The 23950-nt window shown below is 36.2% G+C and overlaps 1 protein-coding gene and 1 non-coding gene across 2 annotated transcripts in view; both read right to left on the bottom strand.

The window, feature by feature from the left end:
• Positions 1 to 23950, bottom strand: part of HIBADH (3-hydroxyisobutyrate dehydrogenase) — a 95915-nt gene that overhangs the window by 33333 nt on the left and 38632 nt on the right. The window lies entirely within an intron of this gene.
• LOC116278825 (U6 spliceosomal RNA) lies at positions 13152 to 13260 on the bottom strand. Its single transcript, XR_004188183.1, has one exon. It is a non-coding gene; the product is annotated as a U6 spliceosomal RNA (small nuclear RNA).

Genomic DNA, 23950 nt, shown 5'->3' with positions numbered 1-23950 from the left:
AGAATATTGTGTTTTGGTTTTTGTCTGCCTGTTTGTTTTACCAGACAATTGACCAGGTTAGGGTCAAGCTGCAAACTGCTATCTGTCTTTTGGGGCTGTGGTTTCAACGTCAGTTCAGTTTTCAAAGTCCCTGCAGTGATATTTGAATTGTACTACATATGCATCAGCCAGGGGCCATTCTAATACTTGGGGGGCTGTCTACCCCCACAGTTAAATTCTTAAAGCTTTTCTAGGCTGTTTAGCGTGAGATCCATGCTGCAGGGCTCTGGGGTGGACTGAACAGTTCATACAACATGGGATCCCTTTCTTGAGTTCCTTCCTATCTGTGAACTGCCCCCATCCCCACTCACTGACACTCTGGTACCCCAACTTCCAATCCTCCCCTTCTCGTCCCTGCTACAAAGTCCTGCCATTCCTGCAACTGGGGCTGTCTCTGGGGCCAAGGAGCAGAAGAAAGAAAAGTATACGGCAAGAGGGATTCCTCCACACTCTTAGAACCATAGTTTCTCTGATCAGAGAGAAGGGTTCTCTTCCCTCAGATTTTTAAGGATCTACATGGCGGCTGCTGCCACCAGAGAATCTCACTTTCAGGAGTAAGATTTACCTTCTAGCAGAACTGGGAGGAAAAGATCATTTCCTCCACTCTCTCTGTTTCATGGGCCCTTCTTTTGGTTCCTTGAACTAGAAAGTCCCCTTCTCTTGGAAATCTTTTTGTTTGTACCGATGCACAGTTCTAGAATTCGTGCTGCCTTTGAATGCAGGCTGGGAGATACCAAGGGGGTAGGGGAATGGGGGGTTTAGGTAGACTTACATAATTTCTGGAAATTCTCAGGCATTATTACTTTGACCATTTCCCTCCATTATATCTGGGACTCCAATCAGATGCATGTTTGACTTTCTCTTTCTAGTCATATATCCATGTCATATATCCATATTATCCATGAACTTTTTGTTCATATTTTCCATCTCCAAGTCTTTCTGTATTCCATTTGTGTTATTTCTTTAGAGATCTCTTCCTATTTACTAATTCTTTCTTCAACTCCCATATACCATTTAACTCATCTATTGACTTCTAAATTTCAATATTTTTTCCCCAAATATGAATGGTCCTTTCTGATACTCTCTTGTTCCTTGTTCATTTATTTTCGATTCCATTTTTTATTTCTTTAAATGTTTTATATATAGTCATTATATGTTCTGTTTGGGGAATTTCAGTATCTGTAGTTCTTAGGGATTAAATTTGTTTGTTCCTGTTGACTCTTGGGCTAGTGACTTGTCTCCTTATATGTCTGGAAATACACTTTTTTTTTTTTTGTGAGCTAATACTTACTAAGCTGAACATTTGTGAATTCTAAGAGTCCTGGAATGAGGACGATTTTTTTCCAGAGAGAATTTTCATTCTTTCCGTGGGTGGCAGGCCTCACCAGCCCTATCAACTCAGAAGCCCTTACATTTATTTATTGAGTATCTCCCCAATTGGGTGAGTTGCTTAAAACTGAACTTTATACCCATGAGATCAGACCTACTGTTAGATTCAGGGAGGACTAATGTATTTTATTTTGCTAATTATAACCAGCATATATAGACAGATTTCCTAATTAATTCCCTTTACCAGCAGGTGGGTTATCCTCAGGCCACCCTTTATCCTGAGAGTATGTTCTCTGGGTATTTTAGCATTTAGGGGGAAGGGCAATGAGAGATGGGGTTGGCTTTCTCACTTTGTGTGAGCATGTAAGGTCTAGTTTCCCATTATCCTTTGATTCTTCACCCATGACTATTAATCCCTAAAGCCCCTGGTTCCTGAAATCAACATTTGCCCCTGGGGCAGCCATAGCTTCTGGGTTTATCACTCTGATTTCAAGTTATAGGCATACCCTATTTTATTGCACTTTACTTTATTGTGCTTCTCAGATACTGCTTTTTTTTTTTTTTTTTTACAAATTGAAGGTTTATGGTAATCTTATATTGTCAGATGATGGTTAGCATTTTCTAGAAGTAAAGTATTTTTTAATTAAGGTATGTACTTTTTTTAAAGACATAATGCTATTGCATACTTAATAGACTACAATATAGTATAAACATTACTTTTACATGCACTGGGAAACCAAAAAATTCATGTGACTTGCTTTATTGCAGTGGCCTGGAATCGAACCCACAATATCTCTAAGTTTTATATGAGTTTTGCCTGTGCTATTCAACTATTTGTTCACTGAGGATTTCTTTTATGTTTTATTTTTTGAAGAATCTGAAATGCATCTAAAAGTATATTTGTTGTAACCTATCCAGCACCTGGGTGTTTTATGGCAGCAGGGTATTTTAACATACCTAATCCACCACACCGCCAGAAGCAGTAGATGGCTATGTGAAAAAACAAAGTGGGTCCTTAAATGTCAAAAGGAAGATTGATTTCCATCTTATTCTTATGCCAAGATAACTTTAACTCTTTTCTGATAATAAAACAGGTTTCATCTTAACCATTAGCACCTATATTACACTAAAAATTTACAACAGAATGTTGCTTTTATGGCATCTACTTTTACAAGTGAAATCAAGAAATTTCATCCAACTAGATATAGCAGTCAATCAAGTTTATGAGTACTTTTCGTGAAAAGTAATCTAAAAGAAAACAGTAGGTACTTGGAATCTCTAGATCACTTTAATTGTTTTGTGCTTTTTGTTTGTTTGTTTTACCTCTCATAAAAAATATTTACCACACATAAATCAAGTATTTATTGAATATCTTCTACATACAAGGAACCCACTTTTGGCTCTCCATGGTACACAAAAGTAATTAAGACTCAATTCTTGCTCAAATTAAGTTTTGTGATCCAGATAAGAGTTAACTACACTATCAAATTAACCTTAATACAAAGACAATTGCCATTAAAAAGTTAAAATGTTCACAGTTCAAAGGAGGGCAACATCTCACTCATTTCTGGAATAAAACTAGGAAAATGGAGTAGGAAAATCTTCACTAAAAAGATCAGTTCAATATAGGCCATAAAAGATGACTGAGATTATGATATGCTGGCAGGGAAAGATTTGGGGCAGAGAGAGAAGGTCTAGAAGTGAACTGTGAAAACAAATACACAAAGGCTTAAAAGTATGGAATCTGAGGGAGGGTATAGCTCAGTGCTTAGCATGCACAAGGTCCTGGGTTCAATCCTCAGTACCTCCACTGAAAAAAAAAGTGTGGAATCTGTTCAGAAGACAGTAAGCAGATGAATTTGAAACAAAACTCCAGATATATTGACTCTTGCCTAATTTTCTTTATATGCCATGCCCTTTTCCAATTCCAAATCTCAAAACTCTCTTTTTCTTGAAATGTCCTCACCCAACTCTACAATACATGGTAACACTTACCAGTTCTTCAGGAAAGCAACTGGCCTAGAAGTCAGATCTGATAAATGCACATAATCCAAACTACATCCTCAACTTATCATGGGACTTTTTTATATCTCTGTTATGGGAACTATCAATCTGCACTGTAATATAGTTTCTTTTTCACACTTAGTAGAGTGTGAGCTCTTGAGAACAAGGTCTATGAGTTATTCTACCATAGTAACTGACATGTGGGGAGTGTGTGTGTGTGTGTGTGTGTGTGTGTGTGTGTGTTTATGTAATTCTAAAAACAGGAATTGGAGAAGGATAGGAGAAAGGGAAGGAGGAAGAACCTGTAAGTTTCCTTGCAAGTGCTGAAGGAACTCTGGCAGACAATGGAAAAATCACAATATGTCACTGGCTGAGGAGGGAGAAATGTAGTGGGAGACTCTAAGGCTATGCACTGTCCAGTACAGCAGCCACTAGCCACATGTAACTGTTGAGCACTTGAAATATAGTTAGCTCAAAGTGAATTGCTGTTCAGGTGTAAAATACATACCAGATTTCAAAGACTTAGTATGAAAATAAAGACGTAAAATACCTCAGTAATTTTTATTTGAATTTTTTAAAATTTTAAATTAAAAATGTTCTCTATGATAAAGGCTTTTAAGATCGACTCTCAGCAACTTTCAAATATGCAATACGGTATTATTAACTATAGCCACCATACTGTACATTACATACTGATGATTTATTTTTTGGGTGTAAGTTTGTCTCTTTTGACCCCCTCTTCACCCATTTCATCCCTCCTCCCATCTGTCCTCTATATCTTTGAGCTTGGTTTTTGTTTGTGTTTTAGATTCCACATATAAATGAGATCACACGGTATTTATCCTCCTGTCTGACATTTCACTTATACTGCCCTCAAGGTCTATCCATGTTGTTGCAAGTCGCAAGATTTATTTCTTTTCTTTGGCTGAATAGTATTCTACTGTATGTATTATGTATGTATGTGTGTATGATAGATTGACTGATCGATCCACATCTACTTTGAGCCATTCATTCATCAATGGACATTTATGTTGTTTTCATATCTTGGCTACTCTAAATACTGTTGAAATGAACATATGGGTACAAATATCTTTTTGAATTAGTTTTCATTTTCCCCAAATAAATACCCAGGAGTGGAAGTGCTAAATCATAAGGTAGTTCTAATTTTTTGAAGAACCTTCATACTTTTTTCCATAGGGGCTGAACCAATTCACATTCCCACCAACAGTGCACAAGTGTTCCCATTTCTCCAAGTCCTCCCCAGTACTTGTCCCCTCTTGTCCTTTCTATCACAGCCATACTAACAAGCATGAGATGATGTGCTTATTGTGGTTTTGATTCGCATTTCCCTAATGATTACTGATATTGCGCATCTTTTCATTTGCCTGTTGGCCATCCATGTCTTATTTGGAAAAACATCTATTCAAATGGATCCTCTGCCCATTTTTTAATAGGACTGTTTGGCTTTTTGCTACTGAGGTATGTGAGTTCTTTCTATATTTTGAATTTTAGCCTCTTATCAGACAGATGATTTCTAAATATTTTTTCCCATTCAGTAGGTTGCCTTCTCATTTTATTGATGATTTCCTTTGCTCTGAAGAAACTTTTCAGTTTGATGTAGTCCCACTTATTTATTTTTACTTTTATTGCCTTTGCTTTTGGAGTCAGATCCAAAAAATTACCAAGACCAATGTCAGGGGGCTTACTGCCTGTTTTCTTCTAGGAGTTCTATGGTTTCAGGTCTTACATTCATCTTTAATCCATTCTGAGTTAATTTATGTGTATAGTGTAAAATAGTCTAGTTTCATTCTTATGCATGTGGATGTCCAGTTTTCCTAACACCATTTATTGAAGAGATTGCCTTTTCCCCATTCTATATTCTTGCTTGTCATAAATTGACTATATATGCATGGGCTTATATCTGGGCTCTCTATTCTGTTTCGTTGATCTATGTGTCTGTTTTTATGCCAACACCATACTGTTTTGACTATTATGGCTTTGTAATATCATTTGAAATCAGAGAGTGTGGTGCCTCCAGCTTTTTTCTTCTTTCTCAAAATTGCTGTGGCTATTTGGGGTCTTTTGTGGTCCCATACAAATTTTAGGATTGTTTGTTCTATTTCTGTGGAAAATGCCATTGGAATTTTGATAAGAACTGAACTGAATCTACAGATTGGTTTCAGTAGTATGGACATTTTAACAGTATTAATTCTCCCAAACCATGCGCATGGAGTATCTTTCCATTTATTTGTATCTTCTTCAACTTTTTTCATTATTGTCTTTTAGTTTTCAATGTACAGGTCTCTCACTTCCTTGATTAAATTTATTCTGAGGTATTTTATTCTTTTTAAAGCAAATGTAAGCAGGATTGTTTTCTTAATGTACTTTAGGTATAAAATAAACACCAGATTTTGAAGGCTGAGTATGGGGGAAAAAAGGATGTAAAATACTTCAATAATTTTTATATTGATTACATGTTAAAATGATGATATTTTAGATACATTGGGTTAAGTAAAATATTATTAAAATTATGTTCCTTTGTGTTTCTTATTACTTTTTTTTTAATGTGGCTATCAGAAAATTTTAAATTACCTATATGGCTTCCATTGTATTTCTATTGAAAATTTAAAATTGTAGTGCAGTATAAATAATCAAGAGGAAGGACTGGTTTTACAGAAAATATAAGCTTGACTTAGAAAATAAGTTTAATAACTTAATGAGTCCAAAAGATAAAAATGTAGATCTAGAAAGTAAAAAAATGTGATGGAAAAATAGAATTAAGAGAATTCTTCAGAAATGAGATACTTGAAATTTTGGAAGAGCAGTGAATACTCTCAGGAAAATTTAGAGCCAACAGCTTCCAGTAGGTAAATTTTCTCAAAGGGTAGGAAAGGCTGGCATCCCAAACTGGATCTCTGAAATCATTTCTCACAGAAACATGATACTAATCATAATTGAGGAATATTCTGGGTTGACTACATTTGAGGTAGAAAATAGGGACCTAAATATATTAGAAAATGTTTCTAAGGAAAAGTACATTCTAAATTCAAACAGGCAACTCTTTACCTTTTTATAAACACACTCTACAAGTTAGTTTCTATCATAATAAAGTGCATACAGACGTGTAGGCATGTGAAACTCTTTAGTTACTGCTCCTCTAGGAGCGAAAAAAGAATTGGCTATGTACACTTCTTCCTGTAATAACATGGAATTTACATATGTATGCAGCCACTGTAAATAATAATTGAAAAGAGCTGGAGAATACAATTCAAGTTCAAAATGAGCATATCCTTCAACTTTTAAAAATTTTTATAAAAATATAAGACATTTGTACCTATTATAAGCAAAAAGTTTTTAACTAAACTCTCAATCTCTTTAAAAACAGAGCTATGCAAATATGAGCAGTACCATTTCCAAGTATAAAATACATTTTCCTCTCCCTTACGAGATTAAATAAATACTCATATTTAATAAAGAACTGTTTGCATTTTAATACTTTTAATTTATTTGTCAAGAATCCTTTCACTGGATTTGCAGGGTAGCTGAGATGAGAACACAGGTACACAAAGCCATTACAGTGCAAGGTGGGATGGTAAGTGCCCTACATGTCATGGTGGTTCACAGAAGGGTGGGTTCTACCTAAGGACAGTATCACAGGAGGTGGCATCTTTGTTGGGCTTAGTAGAAAAGTTAGTTCGATCCAGACTCTGGAGGGCCTTGAATGGCAGGCTGAGAAGACAGGGCTGCTTGGGTAAACAACGTATCAGGTATGTGCCTTGTGCAGACAGAAGCAAACCTGAGAATGCTGAGTGGATAGGGCTGGCACCTCCTATCTGTGAATGTGGAACTGCGGATATGGTGGGCTGGCTGTACTATGCCTTTTACATAAGAGACTAAAACACAGGCGGATTTTGGTATCCATGGGAGGGTCCTGGAACCACTCCCCCACAGATACTGGGGGATGACTGTGTAAGCACCCAGCAGTGGCCAGGCAGCAGGGGAAGTAAAGGCAACATGAAGCAGAAGTCTGAGCAGCAAAGTGCTGATGTACCTGCTTTCTGAGCAGAATGCACAGGACTGTTTTCAAGAAAAGGAAATGCATGAGCACATGTTCAGTTTTTTCCTATGATTAAGAGACCTCCTCTTGGGCAACCAGCCTAGTCTTTAAGGAAGAAAACAAATTTTTATCACATAAGCAAGGGAATCGGCCTTTTCCTGAATGGATTCTGGGCTGGACAGGCTGAGGAGAGACATCTGCTTGCAGCAGTGGCAGCAGAGGAAGCAGCAGCAACAGCAAAGCACACTTGCTCACACGCAGACAACCTTCCCTCTGCCGGCCTACTAGGCCCAACGTACCGCCCCGGGTTCCTTAACATATGCAACAAGAGTCACGCTCTACTACTCATCGAATCAAGGCTGGAAGGTTGAGAAGAAAAGTCACTTAGTAAATAAAGCAGTTGATTCACATTAAAGTAGAAAAGGAATCCAAAGGAGGGAAGAAAGAAACCAGGTGAGACAAAGCAGAGAGCAGGGATGGGATCAAGGGAAACCAAGAACGAAGCAGGCAGATTGCAGTCAAGGGGAAGACAGTGGAATGGGTCAGAACCATTACACCTGTGAGCACATAAATGGAACGTCTATTTACAGTGAAACTTTATTTTCAAAAGAACTTTTGGCCCATGAAAGGGGTGACAGTGGTAACAAAGTTAATTACACCCCATAATTAGTAATTAATGCTAGATAACAAAGCCGTTAGCAATACAACTCTAATGATGGAGGACCAGCATCTGAGAAATATAACAGTATATTAGCATAACCACATATGCAAAATACATAGAACCACTGCCACAGTTAACTTGTCATTGAATGATTAAATATGAATTCATAATTAGAAAAATCCACACTGCAATTTATTGACTTTCCTGAATGTTCTGGTTCATTAAAAGTTGATTACTAAACAGTGACCTCTAGTGGCCCATAATTTTCTAATTCTCAATGTTTCTCATAAGAGTCAGCATAGATTCCAAGAACCTATTCGTCCTAAATAAGGTTGTTACTTTGAAGATGTTAATATTCCTTTTCCCTAAAAGAGAAATATTTACTTTATCTTCTCTCCTTAAAATACATTCTGTGTGACAAATACAAAGTGCTAAAAAAGCTCTCCTGCTTTGGTCCAAGTATCACAAATTCATTAACAAATCGTTACTGAGAAAATATCTGTAATACCTTGAGCTGGGTGTTTGGGTTATTTCATTAATACCTGGAAACTGACTTTACTCATTTTATACTATGCAACCAGAAACAAAGTCAACATTAATACAGTAGTCATGTTACTAACTCTTCAATGCCTATACACACATTTGAGATGCTGAAAACACATTTTAATTTAAAATTCAAGGAGAGTAGTGACTTCAGATTCACTGCATGCTGAACTACTGAGGTTTATCTTAAAATGCAATTGATTAGCAACTATAAAGAAAAATCTAGCTCATTTCTTAAATTTTTCTTAAAGAAGAGGTTTTTGTAACAAAGATGCTCCTCAAGAAACCTACTTCTACAGCACATAAGTGAACTTTCCAAGCATCATCTCTCCCTTAAAATGAATGTATCTTTTAAAAATATCCCAACTTGCAAATCTCTAAAGCTTTTATTACTTGCTACCCAAGTACATTCATTATTAAAACAAGGTTTCAGAAAGGTTCACAATATGAAGAGAAGACTTTGGGTACGTTATTAAAAGAATTCTATTAATAGACACATATAACTATATATAAAAATAGATAAACAACAAGGACCTACTGTATAGCACAGGGAATTATATTCAATTTCTTGTTATAACATATGATGGAAAAGAATCTGAAAAGAAAAAATATATATGTATAACTGAATCACTTTGCTGAACACCCGAAACTAAGACTGTAAATCAACTACACTTCAATAAAAAAATTTTTTTTTAATCTACATCCCTTCATCCCCCAAATCAAAGTACTGATCCTGGTTCTCTCAAGTAGTGGCAATGCTGTAGCTTCCTTAGAGATTGTGATTAAGCCTCCAATACTTAAGATGTAAACAAAAGAAATATATCCTTCCTCATGTAATATTTCTGCAGAACACACGGGTGTGGGGCACCGGTTGTTTTCCATGATGATTTAATATAGTAGCTGGATAATGAGTTGTACCTTCTGCAACAACCGAATCACCATTTAATGCTATTATCAACAGTTCATGACCCACCAGCAAGAAATGTCAACCTGATTAATCTAAACACTGCTGACCTCAAAAAAAAAAAAAAAAAAAAAAAAAAAGAAAAGAAAAAACTCACTCCTCGCTGTTATTAACATTTACTGTTCTTTAGTATGAAAATACAAAAAACAAATCTTTAAATAAAAACAATATTTTTAGAAAATTTGGTATGCAAATTTTGCTTTGTAAAAGGTGGTAGGGTTCTGGAAAGGTACAGCAGAAAACAACACTTAAATATAAACATTTGTAACAACTGTGGGAAACATTTTTTGGAGACACCTGATTTTATAAGTTCAATATATTATTTTAAATAATTGCTTTATTTACTTAAACAGACAGCATTACAAACCAGGATTGGGGTAAGATGTCATTCTGGTTATGAAGTTCACTTTTAAACTCTTACTTCTCATACACAAGTTTCAAAATTAACCAGAAAAAGGCTCAGAAAAACCTAAAAATACAGATGTTTGAATACAGATTTGGATACAGATTTGTCCTATTTCCTTCCATGAGCATAAGATATAAGAGTGTTGGTATGAAATATTCATTTCTTTGGTATAATTGTAGTATATCCACTTGCAATTCAGCCTGTGTTTTACACAATGAACATTTTTGATGGGATGTAAACCTGAAAGCCTCGCATTTCAGAAGACTTTATTTAATGCTGCTGTTTTAAAGCTTCTATGAAGTAATAGAAAAGCACACACCCTACCATCAGGTTTCAGAAAGGCTCATTAGATCACAAATTGGACAGCTAATTTTTGCTTTAAAAAAAGAAAAAAACACTTTCTTCATTTTAATATACCAGGTTTTTAGTATCTACAAAAATAGAATTCAATTGCTATTCCTTTTTGTACCTAGCTGAGAGTCTGAGACTCTAAAAAAAGCAACTGAGAACAGGCAGAAAAAGTCAAGATTCTCTATAAATAAATCAGGCTTTGTATGGTAACCAGAAAGGCTCAACCTCAAACCAATAAGGAAACAATGAGACAAATCCAGAATGAGAAAAATTCCGTATGATGACTGATGGAAAGGGTTTTTTAAAGGAAGACTATAAGAACTGCTCTAGACTAAAAAGACTGATGAAACATGGCAACCAACGTAATGCAGGACACTTTATTAGACAGTGGATCACAGCAAAGGAAAAATCTAGTTATTTGGGTGCAACTGAGAAACTCTGAATATGGGCTATACATTAGATGGCACTGAATCGATGTCAAACTTCTTGGGTGTGACAGCAGTCTTGGAGTTATACAGGAGAACGTCCCTGCTCTCAGAAGATTTATGCTAGCAGTTTTTAGATGGGAGTGAATGCTTCAGCCAAAAAGAACAAAGTATGAGGGGGAGGAGGACAGAACCTACAAATTGAAATTAAAAATAGAAAAGTTAAATGGCAGAGTACTGATCAACATACAAATGGAATCTGTATGTACTTACTATTTAGAAATGTTTCATGGATTCTATTTTTTACTTTCAAAGAGGCAAGAGGTGAAGGAGGAAAAATTCTGACCTAAAGACCAATTAAGGTAAATACTTGCATCCTGGTTTACAAAAGATACTTTGCTAAAGCATCTGAGTCAAATTTCTATAAATGGAGTAATTCTTCATTAATTTACATTATTATATTGCTGAGTTACTCTGTACCTCCAATTCCACAATCAGGTTTCCATGTGTGCTCTCTGTCCCTAATAGCTCTGAGTCTGCCCTGGCTTCCCAAGTAAATGACTAACCACACTAATGGTGTTTGTTCTAGGCTCTCTACCAGGGCATAGCATATAGAAATTACTTAGCTGAGATCCATTTTAGGGTTGTTTTACAAATAAAACTTCAACCACCAAAAAAAGAGGTTAGAATCTTTATCCTAATACTGTTTGACTCACATCAGGAAGAAAGCAGGGCTGAGGGACTGTTTCTGTAACATATTGCCATGCTATTGAGTTACAGCCCATTAAAATCCATAATGTTTACTTCTATACTAAATCACACGCATGTACATTGCACATATACGTTTTCAAAATACACAGGAGTCTGAATAGCCTCATTTCTATAAATTAGGATTTAGAGAAAAGAGATATAGAACCAAAGTAAAATGTATGTGGCTGTTTTTCTTATGACTCTTCATGAAACAGAAAAAAAATAAACACTCTCCCTCTGATTTTAACAAAAGAAGGCAATCAATTAGATGAAGACCATAACTGGCCAACATGTCATCCATTTACTCCAACCATGTTCATCTCAAGGGCAAGTGAAAGGCAAAACAGTTGGATTTGACCAGGGTTGGGTCAATATCAACAGAGGGAAAAGAGGAGCAAGGCAGCTGATTGCGTGTAATCATGTACCATGGAACATACACTGAAGAGAAAAAGAAGTGAGGACTGGAGGAGGGCGGGGATAAAGAACAGGCTGTGTTACTATTCTGCTTCTGTCCTACCTCCATCAGGCATGGCTGGTAACTGTACTGCTTATCTTCCCAACATTTGAAATTCCCTTCTTTAAAAATTACTCAATTCTTTTTCTTTTACAAAAAGGTAAATTCCTTGAATACTACTGTTCAGGAATGACCAAGTACAGCCCAATATCTCAGTCTCTTTCACAGTTCAGAAGAATTTAGTACTTGCAGGTCTTCCAGTATTTAAAGACCAAGACACAGAATATCATTTTTCCATTCTTACCAAAAAGAAAAGATTCTATTGTAAGAAACCTGGAAAGAAGAGACCAATCCAAATAGATTTGGTTTCGTGCGGTTTCTTTGACAAAGGCAGATTCTCTAGGACAAATATTGTACTTGATTTTGTCCTCAGCTTTAAAGTGAAGCATATATACATGGGAGACGATAAAAGATGTGTGCTTGTTTTTTTTCCCTCCTTGGATATCATTAGTATTTGGGATTACTGCTTTGACCCAGGATGCAGAGTCTCTTATGAACAAACTATCACTTGACTATCTATCTGTTCCTCCGTTGGTAAGGAAATCTATGCTTTTTTACTCTCCTTGAAACATCACTGTATGCTTCACAAGTCCACAGTTCCTTCCCTACCATTCTGTTCTACAAAAACCTCTAAGAGCAAAAGGTTTTTCTTCACTCATTTGACAGCAAAACTGATGTGAGGTTACTTACATATTTACAGTATTCATTTATTATGCTTGGTGTGAATATTCACATATTTCACTGCAGAAATAATTAATATGTTTGATTATAGAGGGTGGCTCTGGACTCTGTTAGGGATGTTACATAATATATGGTGTGTGTGTGTGTGTGTGTGTGTGTGTGTGTGTGTGTGTGGTATTATCTTTTATTAAAAGAAAAAAACTCACATGGCTCCGAAAGTTTCAAGTAAGAGATTATGAATTCACAATGATTTTTTTTTTCTTTTCCAGTTTTATAACCAGGAACCCAAACTTCTGACTTGACCACAGAATTATAATAAATCATTTCCATTTACTCAGTGATTATGATGTACCAATAACTGTGTTTTACCTATTTTTTCTCTCATTTATTTATTTATTGCATATATAGTTTTATTGAAATATAGTCAAAAAATATGGAACGCTTCAGGAATTTTTGCATGTCATCCTTGTGCAGGGGCCATGCTAATCTTCTCTGTCTCATTCCAATTTCAGTATATGTGCTGCTGAAGTGAGCACATTGTCTAGGTCATTTTAATTTAATTGAACACTGGGGAATGAGTCTTTAAGACCCACAGATCTAGAAGTTTATCAACATCAATCCAGGCTTTTCCCCCGCAGAGTAAGGAGCTAGGCTAGCTGTTCCTTGTGTTCATCTGGCAGTTTTCATTTCTCTTAGAGGTAACATATTATAAGGTTAAAAGCAGAAACCTTACAGTCAGCCAGACTAGTGTTTGAATTTATTCCACCTCCAAAATGACTAAGAACATGTTCCATAACTTCTTTGTTCAACCATTCCTACATCAGTGAAATGGAGGTGACGACAGTCCTTACCTCACGGGGTGGTTGGGAACATCAGATGTGACAGTGTCTGTAAAGCACCCAGCTCTGACTGAGGACTTACTATGTAATGGCAGCTCATTAAATACTAGTTTCCCTTACCTATCTTTACCAAAAGGCATGTGCATGATGCTGTCTACTTTCTGTATTACAGCTATTAGTCCACAAATTTTTCTTTCACAGAAATAAGATGATAGTCACCTGATAATCCTCTTCCTGTTTTCAAAGGATCCTTCTTTTGACCTCAAGGGAAGATTTACTAGTCACTGAATGTCACAAATACACTGCTAGTGTACAGAATTTTAGAGCTCAGAGAAATGATAGAGGGAAGTAAATATATGGAACAACTATCATATGCCAGGTATTACCTCCTCACTTCATTCTTTCAGTCAGACCGAGAGGTAGTTATTGTCCTGATTTTTAAAATAAGGGGGAAGCAATTATCTCATTTTTTTTTTACTTTTTATGTTATTTATTTTTATTTTGGGGGAGGTAATTAGGTTTATTAATTTATTTTAACGGACATACTGGGGATTGAACCCAGGACCTCATAGTTGCTCAGCACACACTCTACTGCCGAGCTACACCCTCCCCCCTAGAAACAATTATCTCATGATGCAGCCTAACATTCCTACAACTTTTTTAGAACTTCTTCTACCTTCTTTTCCCAGAGAAAACTGCTTAATACCTTAGTGTCAGAGTATAAATTTGAAATAAACATATTATATAATAATTTAAAAAAATAGAATCTTACTGTATATACTGTTTTATAACCTGCTTTTCTTACCTAAAAAGCACTGTAGATATTTTTCATGTCAAATATTTAACATTTTGACTCTTATATAATTTAATTAGCTCCCTCCAACTGGACATCTGGGTTATTTCCAAGTAATCATTACTCAGTGGTTTTTAACCTTTCTTAAATACTATTGAGGACCCCAAAGTTTTTGCTTATGTGGATTATGTCTACCAGTATTTACTATATTAGAAAATAAAACTGAGAAAAATTTTAAAATATTTATTTCTTAATTCACCTAAAAATAACAATGATAAAGCCATTACATGTTAACCTATTTTTATGAAAAAATAACAAGACTTTCTAAAGAAAAAAAACTTTAGTGAGAAGAGTTGCACTGTTTCACAATTTTGCAAACCTCTTTAAATCTGGCTTAGTAAAAAGCAGCTGGATTTTCACATCAAGTTGAATGTAGAAGTAGATACACATTGTTTTGGTGTAAGTATATAAAGAAAAGCTGGCTTCATATGGATATGTAGTTGAAAAAGGGAGGAGTATTTTAAGAACCTTTTCAGATAATTGTGACATTAACCAACAGTTTGACAAAAGGTAGTTTATTAAAGGCCAGTTGTATTGAAGCAACTTAAATGTCCATCGACAGATGACTGGACAAAGAAGTTGGGTGTACACACAGACACACAGACACACAGACACACACACAATGGAATACTACTCAGCCATAAAAAGAATGACATAATGCTACTTGCAGCAACATGGATGGACCTAGAGATTATCATACTAAGTGAAGAAAGCCAGAAAGAGAAAGAAAAATACCATATGTTAATACTTATAAGTGGAATCTTATAAAATGACACATATGAACTTATTTACAAAACAAAAACAGACTCAGACATAGAAAACTTAAGGCTACCAGGGGGAAAAGGAGTGGGGAGGGATAAATTGGGAGTTTGGGACTTGCAGATACTAACCACTATATACAAAACAGATAAACAACAAGGTCCTACTGTATAGCACAGGGAACTAGATTCAATATCTTGTAATAACCTATAATGGAAAAGAATATGAAAAGGAATATATATATGTATAACTGAATCAGTATGCTATACACCAGAAACTAACACAACATTGTAAACTGACTATACTTCAGTTAAAAAAAAAAATTAAAAGCCAGTTGCAGTGTGGCATACCAATGAACTTTCTTCAGTTTGTTATATTAAAATCTACATGTCTAAGTTATACTTTGAATGCCTCTTTTACCCCAGGCATAGTTCTGTAGCATTATACAATAGTCTTTTGGAAAATAGAGGTTCAGTGAGTTATGCAGATCTTCCAAATTCCCAATATGTTATATAAGGAAATCACATTCTTTAATAGCACCATAAATCTCATCACAAAAGTCTTTAGTATTAAAAAGCTGTCAGGCTCATAGAACCAGATATAAGTTTTCTAAAATTCTAATTTTTGCTTGAAAGATCCAATTTTATCATTGGCAACAAACACTTTAAGTAACACGCTCACTTTGTTCTTTTTCTATAAAATGTCTTATCAGGCACTCTTTTAAATAAAAATGATATTACATGGAAAAGCAGATAGTTCAGCTGGCAACTCAATCACAAAAGTACTTTTCCTTACAGCAACCACAATATCTATAGTAGCAGAAGTGTTTTCTGTACGCTTTCCATTCTATCACATAGAATATAAAAAAACACACATGTTCAAAGATCAAAATTCAATAAAAGTAATCATTTGTATTGCCTCATCAAGCCATTCTTAAGTGAAACTGCACGCATGTGGCAGTGAAGAACATGCCACTGTCCTGATTTACACTGAGGGCCAGTATTTTTATCAGGCATTCCTTTTTCACTGTGAGTAATATTAGTATCACTATGAAAATAATTTTGACCTCATGGGCCCCCTGGGGGTCCATGGATGGCACACTGCAAATCAGTTTTTAACAACGCTAAAAGTACATTCTGACTTTGGGGGGATACATTCTTAGAAGCAGAATTACTAGGCAAATTATTTTGCCTATTTGTTAAGCTTCTGATGCATCCAGACAAACTGTTCTCTAAATTGCTTGAAATAATTTACATCCCCAACAGCAGTCTTTGAGGCTACATATTCTCCTTGCCTTGGCTAAGAACAGACTTCTGTATCTTTGCCAATTTAAAGATTAAAAATGGTAACCTTCTGGACTGTTTTTACTGCCATAAAGTCCACATTGCTCCAGTATGAATTGTTTTGTTTCACTAGAATTTGGTTGTAGTAAAAGTAAATGAGCCTGGGGCTTGTAACAGCAAGTTTCTCATTTTACTGAAAAATGCTTCTGAGTTTTCCTGCCTTTAAAAAAAGTTGTATTGTCTAGTTACATGATTTCCTAAAGTGAAAGTGTTATAAAATGGTAAAATTCTCCATTTAAGAACACAGATACAAACTTTATTAATAGTGAGCACAAAGCTGGCCTTCTTCCATGTCTGTTCTAATCTGAGAAGATGGGTGGTTATAGAATTCTTCCATATAAACACAGTCCACCTGGACATAGGAGGGGAGTGGCCTGAACAAACTGCACACCAGTTCACGCACTTGTTTGCAGTTTATTCTTCAAACATATTGTTTTTCCTGTGAGCAATAAATCCAAGATAAATCATTAAATCATCACTGATTTCCTCCCCCAAATAAAAATGCCCTTGTTGCCAATATGCAAAGACAGAGGGAAAACATTAAAAAAAACAATATTCTCTTCCATCCCAGCTGACAGTCAACATGTGTTCTCAGGAAAGTGGCCAACTTGGTTTCAAGGCTTTAAGAATACAACATAATCCAGAATGACTGAAGTCTAGAGCAAATGTTTTTAAGAAAAAAAAAAAAAAGCCTGTCCTCTTCAAAAAGGAGGGGAATCACTCTGGGAGGTGTTAGCTTTGTGGCTGCAACAGTGATCACCTCTACTTCCCTGGGACAGATTTTTTCAGCTTAACAACCCTCACTGGTGACTTGTGACATTCTCCTGCCGGTCCCTGCAGGTCCCGTACCTTGACAGGCCATTATGAAAGGCTCTCTAACAGGGCCACTGGCTGTCAGAAGCCACCAGCTGGCCTGCCACAGCCCTGCGGTCACCAGGGTCCAGCTGCCAGTCTGGGCGGTGCTGTCCACGCTGAGCAACGTGCCGCCCAGCTGCTGTGTGGCCACGTCCATCTGGAGCTCGCTAGCTAGACAAATCTCTGCGCCTGTCAGAGCGCCTCGGCAAGCCTTGTTATGCAAATTCAATTACTCAAGTGTGCCCTATTACTGCTGCCTAACTGCTCCTAGAACCAAGCTCACACTGACAGTCAGTTCACATTTTTTGCTCACCAAAAAGTACCTCATTTATTCTTGCTCTGCTGTTCCCTTGTATCATTAAAGCTGAACAGCCAAAGTCCACAGAATTCTAACCTCTCTGCGGTGGGCTACTGTTCTCCACTAAGAGCTCAGAGGGAAATTAATTATGAAAGAAAACCTTCTAATCAGACATGAAGTGGTGTTAAAGCTACAGCCTTACTACATTGACAGAGATGATTTTACTACCAGAAATGTGAAATTTAAATCTTAATGGCTGAAAGGACAATCTAGTATAACAAGTTATACTGCCACCCCCCCAAAAAAAGAATTAGGAGAAAAATGCTGTAGTAGTACTTTTACTAATATCCACTTCTAAATAAAAAGGAAAGAAGTGACAAGAAATTTCAACAGCCGAAGTTCATGTTGATGGCTCACTGCCCTTGTCTATATTCCCCCCTCCCCCACCCTCCCAGCCCAGGCACCCCCCAACATGCTCACCCTCCCTCCTCTGCATGCACCCTCTTCACCTCCCCCTTCAATTAGGTTTCTTTCTCTTTTAATAACTCATTTTAACTAAACAATAATTTGAAGATTATTTGGGATGTGAGTATTCAAAGGCATTTAACTATTTCTAACTCCTTCAAAGAAACAACTGAGAAAAGATTTCACCAGGCTAAAGTGGCATTTCCAAGAGTCTCACTCGAGTAATGTCATTAATAAATTAGGCATTTTAAACAAGGAGGAGGTAAGAGAAATAGATCAGTATCAAACAGTTTTACTTCCAAACTAGCAGTTTTTGTGGTCTGCATATACCAATTTAGGACGGAGAGAGTCTAAGTAAATGTTTATGAATCATGCAATGATACAAATCCCAACAAAAATTTAGCTAAAACAGGTAACAGAATGATATTTGGACCTCAGTCCCCAAGGAATGTTTCTAGTACAGGAATGCTTAGAATCTTTACTCTGAAAATAATTCATTTTTAATTGCAAAACAGAAAGAATAAAAAGACTGCTGGCCAGGCACAAGCCAAATTTAAAGTGCATTTCAGGTTTAAAGCCTACAAGTAGAGGGAGGGAGGATTACTAGGGTTTGGGGGTGGGGTGGGGATTTTGGTCTTTTTTTTTTTTTTGCTTCATTGCCTAACTGAACCTGAAAATAAGGAAAGATAGTCCAAGGTAAATACAAGGCAAGATATTTTGGTAACTATATATAGAGTATTTTAATATCATTATATAGTATTTTTATATCAGCCTATATAGTATTTTAAATATATATAATAAAATATACAGTACTTTAAAATATTCTCTAATTATTTTTACTGCTTTACTCTGTTCTTGATCAAATGGGAAAATGAATAGTTTAAGCCTACATGCTTGGCTTTAAACCTCTATGGTCATATTGCTTAAGAGGTGCTTCTCAAATGCTTCATTTTTAATGATTTTAAAAATCAAGTATCTTTTAACTTTTGAGAGATCGAAATTCCAAAAAAAATTTACACAAGTTAAAACTGAAATAGAAAACAAACTATTTCACTCAAGTATGTAAAACTATAAATATATTATGTATACAAATTAGAAACTATTTGCATCTGTATGAACAAATAGCTGTCTCATAGTAATGACATTCTTAAAAAAACATTGTAATGACAACATAAGGAAATAAAGGTAGTATCAGAAATGTTTATTTTTATCTAATGAAATGTTTTTATCAGCTATATTTCTATTTATACATTCAAATTAGTTTAAAAAGGGCAAGTAATGTACATTTGCTACATTTAGAAATCATTAAAATGCTTATAATTTGATCAGGAGAAACCTAAGGTTTATTTTAGTTGTTTTAACTTTTATGGTGGCAATGGGGTTCAGAACACACTATCCCAAAATATGGCACCTTGACACACTGAATATTTTAAGCTGGAGGAGTTTGAAAACAGCAGGTGTAGGAAGGACTCAGATCTTCCCGTCTCCCCTGAAGGAGGTTGTAAGACCCTCATGTGAGAGGTGCCCTCCCTATACCGAGGAGAAAGGAGCATCCTTATCTCCAAAGACAGAGAGACTCAGATGAACCTGGAAGAACAGGCTTTGCTACGTTTACCCCAGTTTACTACCCTTAACCCACACCCTTTTGTCCTATCAGGTTTCTCTTATGACTTTCCACTCTGTCAAACTTGGTAGAAAAACAATCAGGTTTAACCACTTCTTCAGGCCTTCATTTTCTTATAAAGGTTCCCTGTTTCATAAAACTGATATTAAAGAAATGTTTATGCTGCTTTTCTCTCGTTAATTTGTCTTCTGTCAGTCTCATTTACAGGGCCTCAGGCAGAAAACCTAGGAGGGTAGATGAAAAAAGACATTTTTTCCTCCCCTGTAAAACTATTTCCCCCAAATCTTTATATACAAAGTAGAAAAGTCAGTAACTTGTATTCACTCAAACTACTCTGCTCAAATTCTTCTTGACTAAATGAGAATTTCACCCTTTTCTCTTTAATACAGACAGTCCCTGGCTTACGATGGTTGACTTAAGATTTTTCAACTTTACGATGGTGTGAAAGCAACATGCATTCAGCAGAAACCGTACTTCAAATTCTGAATCTTGACGTTCTCCGGGCTAGCAATATGCAGTTAGACACTTGGTCATGATGCTGGGCAGGGCAGTGAGCCGCAGCTCCCAGACAGCCGCTCAATCACAAGGTACGCTTACAACCCTCGTGTACCAAACGATGACTGTTTTTCACCTTCAGTATTCAATAAATTACATGACATACTCAACACTTTATTATAAAATAAGCTTTGCATTAGATGATTTTGCCCAACAGTAGGCTAATGTAAGTGTTCTGGGGACATTTAAGGTAGGCAAGGCTAAGTCACATTGGGTAGGTTAGGTGTATTAAATGCATTTCAACATACGATATTTTCAATTTACAGTGGGTTTAACGGGATCCTTAGAGATGTTAGTTGAGAAAGTTGCTATAATTCCAATGTGATTTTAATGATAATAAGAGTAACACTATTGAGCATGTACTATGGATCAGGGACAACAGTGTTCCCCACAAGCAACCCTTTGAGGTAGACACTATTCAAAACATCCATTTTACACATGAAGAAACTGAGGTACAGGGATGTTAAATGACTTTAAGGTCACATGGCTAGTATGCAGCAGAAAAACTGACTCTAAACTTCATTGCCTCCAGCTTATTGTAGAAACTAAGAGAAAAATGGAAATCTACCACTTGTAAGACAATCACTAAAAATATAATCTGGGGAAATACTTCTCTGCATATAAATTAAACTGAAAAGAGTTATATTCTCTGAGCAGCTTTCTCTATGGCAGAGATTCTGTGGTTCACTTCTGGAAACTTGCCCAAGTCTGCACAAATAGTAAGCAACCTGAACTCAAATCCTGAATCCAGACCCCATGAAATTTCCATCACACCATGCTGCTGCTCCTCAAAGCTCCAGAAGTCTCATTTTGTGAATCAGAATCAGAGTTCTGATTTGGGATACAACATTCCCAAATAAATAGCAATATGTATCCTTCCACTCTTATTATATTAGTACATTCTGGTAAAGCTGACCCTGAAGTTGGAGTTTTGGTGAGAAAAAAAGAAAGACAAAAATCTCATATATTTGATTTTCACAAAAAAAACAGAGGCCTGAAAAATGGCATTATAGAAAGGAATCTGGTCACTCTGGAAATTCAATGGTTATATTTTTACAAACCAGTAAGAGTTTTCATCTTACACATTATTTCACTAAAGCCCCAAATAAATAACATATATATACTCAGTACTAATACTTTCACCACTTTTATGTACACCCAGAAAAGTCAAGGCTCAGAGAAGTCAAGTAATTTGCCGAAAGCCACACCACAGGTAGTGAAAACAACAGAACTCAAGCCTGTCATCTGATTCCTAACCTGAGTGTTCTTTTCACTACACTCAATTCACTTTCATACTGTAATTAAGTATTTTGCTGCCCTACTAGTAAATAAGAATTTCCTTTCTATGCAAATCTGTCTATTTTACAAAGGAAAAATACTGGTCTCCAATCATCTGAATAGTTTCTTGATTCTTTCAGAAGCATAAAGCACAAATGTAAAGGCTTCTCATAGAACAAAGTCAGCAAAAAAAAACAAGCACCATTCTTAACAGACTTCTGGTTTGCAGATTTTAAAAGGAACATCTGCTATTACTTAACTACCACCCATCTGATCCCTTTAGAGCTTCACCTCTATCTACACCTCGGCTGCAGAGCATTCTGAAAGTACCTGTTAATTCCTTCATAGTCCTAGATAAGGATCTCACTTAATTCTGCAGACTAGTAATACCACTTTCTTCAAAGTCTGGGTATAATACTAGCACCTGGAATTGGAAAAGTACTTTCTTATCATATTTAGAATATACTACCAGGAACAGTTAAGTAAGATTATATTTCCAGCCTTTGAGTGAGGCACACTGCTAGTATCAGTGCTTGAATGCCTCTCTCAAGGAACAGAGAAATGGTTAACAGGAGGAGAAAACAGTTCAGGAAAAATGTTAATACTGCAACAGAACCACCTTAGTTTTCCTTTCCATAAGTGATTTAAATGATAACACTAACATATTTTGGTATCAAATGGTCTCATCTAAGGTTAAGTTTTTTATTATAAGCTTAGCTTTCATCTTTTCTGAATGGAGACATTATATAAATTCGATTGAGTACAATCAAACTTATCATTTAAAAGATTCATCACAAACCTCAAGTCTTTCCCTGAAAGTAAATTAGAAGTCTGGTGAGGACCTGAGCCCTCTCAGCTCACTCAGATACCACCAAGCCCACTGCAAGTTCTGACTGCCTCCCATGAATGACACAGGCACTTTAATTATATTTGTATTATCTGCATGTGTTTATAGATGATACAGTGTAAGGCATTTACAAAAATGGTATTTTCTACAAAATACAACTAAATCTACCTTCTTGAAACTTAATCTAGCAACTAACTCATTAGCTGAGGTAAATATAGTCATGGGCTTCCAAAAACAAAATATATTGTTCTGTTAATTTCTCATGCTAGCCTCTTCTACTCCCCAGTCAACACAAATGCTTTTCTGAATGCAGTGATTCTGGAAGAAACTTCATGGTGAGGGTCTTGCCAGTCCAGCCCATCTTATTTCTTGCCACTTCCCCTTCCATTTACAACCAGAAATATCAAACAGCCATATTTCAGCAAACACCTTGTGCTATTTCACATTTCTGTGTCCTTGCACATGCTACATTCCCTTTGCCTGTTCTTCCCTTGGCAAATTTCTATTTATCTTTTAAAATCTAATTTAGACCTTACCTATTCCAAAAAGCCAACCATAAGACGCCCCCAAAAGGATCAATAACTTCATTCTGCATGTTTTGCATTCTGCATTTAGCACAATGTGTTGTTTTATGAATATGCATCTGCCTCACCTAATATGTTATGATGATCTTAAGGGTCCACTCATCTCTTTTCCCAGCACCCAGCAGAAAACACTACACACAGGAGGTGGTCAATAAATGTTTACTGAATGAAAGGATGCTGAAGAATAAAGATGAGAAGTCTCATAGAAAGAGACTGGATTTTCAGGTCAGCAAACAAAAAGAGGAAAGATGAGAAAAATAGAGGACAAGGATGAAAAACAATTAAAACAAACCACTGGGACTAGCATGGATTATTTATATAAAAGCTGCACCTACCCTTGGCTCCCCCCATCCTATGAGTTATTCTTGGTGGATTTTATAAGCTGACTTCTTGTAGTGCCTAAACCTAAGTACTTTTAGGAAAACAACCCAAATAAACAATTAGGTTTCCATTTTCTCTAACTCTGCAACCACAACTCTAGCTCAAACTACCAGCCCCATGTGCCTGGCCTATTGCAACAGCCTCCCTATTAGTCTCCCAGCTTTTACCCTCACCCTGCCTCTAAAATGTTTTCCATGCTGTAGCCACTGTGATCTTTTAGAAATCCAAATCTGACCATGCTGCCTCTCTGCTTAAAACTTTCAATGGCTTCCCACTGCTCTTAGCATAGAGAAGAAATGAGCAGCATGACTAACAGGGTCTTGAGTCCAGCCTAACATCTCTCCTTAGCGTTATCATGCTCCCCTTCAAATGCGCCACTCTCTCTCTGCTCGGAATGTTCTTCCCCTGTGCCTAGTTAAACTCCCATATCAAAGGTCACAAATCAGTGGCTACTTTCTCTGACAAGACTTTTCTGACCTCCAAGAAAATCTCCTTATTTATATAGTCCTGTAGACAAATGTACCCCCACTGCATCTCAGTAGGAA

Source organism: Vicugna pacos, chromosome 7, assembly GCF_048564905.1.
Source record: "Vicugna pacos chromosome 7, VicPac4, whole genome shotgun sequence".
NCBI lineage: Eukaryota > Metazoa > Chordata > Mammalia > Artiodactyla > Camelidae > Vicugna > Vicugna pacos.
The sequence above is the reverse complement of the archived record's forward strand: the minus strand, read 5'-3'. Positions and strand labels throughout refer to the sequence as shown.